At 37.0% G+C, this 1,339-nt stretch overlaps 1 non-coding gene across 1 annotated transcript; it reads right to left on the bottom strand.

The window, feature by feature from the left end:
* Window positions 1-917: 917 nt before the first annotated feature.
* Window positions 918-1,023, bottom strand: LOC140856823 (small nucleolar RNA R71). The gene has a single exon (XR_012140423.1). It is a non-coding gene; the product is annotated as a small nucleolar RNA R71 (small nucleolar RNA).
* Window positions 1,024-1,339: the final 316 nt, after the last annotated feature.

Here is a 1,339-nt window from a genome sequence, read left to right as displayed (position 1 = left end):
CTCTAGAGTTAACCGAGTGCGGATTGGTTAATTGCTCGGTGTCTAAGGCAAGTGGTTAAAGAAAGTGGTTTTCAATTGGTTCCGTTGACTGACCTGGCCAACTTAGTTGGTGTCTAAGGAAAGCAACGAGCAGGGAACCTCCCACATCTTACGCTTACCTGGCCGAGTCAGTTAGTCAGTCTTGAGCTTGGAGTGCTCAAAGGCGGTCTTGAAAGTTAGGAGCTGTCTAGATCTAAGTTAACCTTAGGATAGAGAGTCTATGATTGTTTAAGTTGATTGCAATTAACATCTAAACATTAACTAATTTCTCCCTTTTTATAGATTTAAGATTCTTAGGTTCTTCTCTTTAGATTTTCTTCATCCTTTTCTCACTTTATTATAAAAATATATATTATAAAAAGAAAAATTTTCTGTGTTTGCTCTACAGTATAATTGTAAGGTGTATGCTTGGCCGTAGATCGTTACGACCAGAAATCCAACCTTTTGATCCAGAAATAGAAAGAACCTTTAGAGCCAACAGACGTAAAAATATGGACCGAAATCAGGAGAATGATCCACCCAAGCAATTGAAGGAGTACTTTACTCCTTCTACATATACCTACTCTCCTTGTATTCAAGTACTCCCTGTGGAGGCCACTCAATATGAAATTAAGTCCAGTATAATCCAAATGTTACCTTCATTTTATGGACTTAGTAATGAGGACCCTTATAAACATCTTGAAAAATTTCTTGAGATATGCTCAACTGTCAAAATTCACAACTTCTCCGATGATGCTCTTAGGTTGAAATTATTCCCTTTTTCACTTAAGGACAAAGCCAAATACTGGCTACATACTTTGGATTCCATGACTATATCAACCTGGGACCAGCTGCAAGGAGAGTTTCTCAAGAAATATTTTTCCATAGGAAAAACTAATCAAATAAGGAAAGCCATAACTAGTTTTTCCCAATTAGATGGAGAAATGTTTCATGAAACATGGGAGAGATTAAAAGACCTTATTAGAAAATATCCCCACCATGCTGTACCCAAGTGGCAGTTAATCCAATGTTTTTATGATTGGCTCTCCGAAAGACATCGACAAATGGTCGATGCATCATGCGATGGGACATTTATGCTGAAAAGTGAGGATGAGGCATGGCAACTGTTTGAAATTTTAAGTGAAAATTCATTACATCATATGTCTGCCTCTATTAGAGATAAACTCATGTTAAACCCAAAAAGAGGTGGAATATATGAAGTAGGAAATGCCATAGATATCTATCAAAAGGTAGATGAACTGTCCCAAAAATTAGATCATCTTCTAAATATTGGACAATCCCCAATTCCACCTAACCCAAT

The sequence above is a fragment of the Elaeis guineensis genome, chromosome 3 (genome assembly GCF_000442705.2).
Source record: "Elaeis guineensis isolate ETL-2024a chromosome 3, EG11, whole genome shotgun sequence".
NCBI classification, from domain to species: Eukaryota; Viridiplantae; Streptophyta; class Magnoliopsida; order Arecales; family Arecaceae; genus Elaeis; species Elaeis guineensis.
Note: the sequence above shows the minus strand (reverse complement) of the source record. Positions and strands in the feature narration are given on the sequence as shown.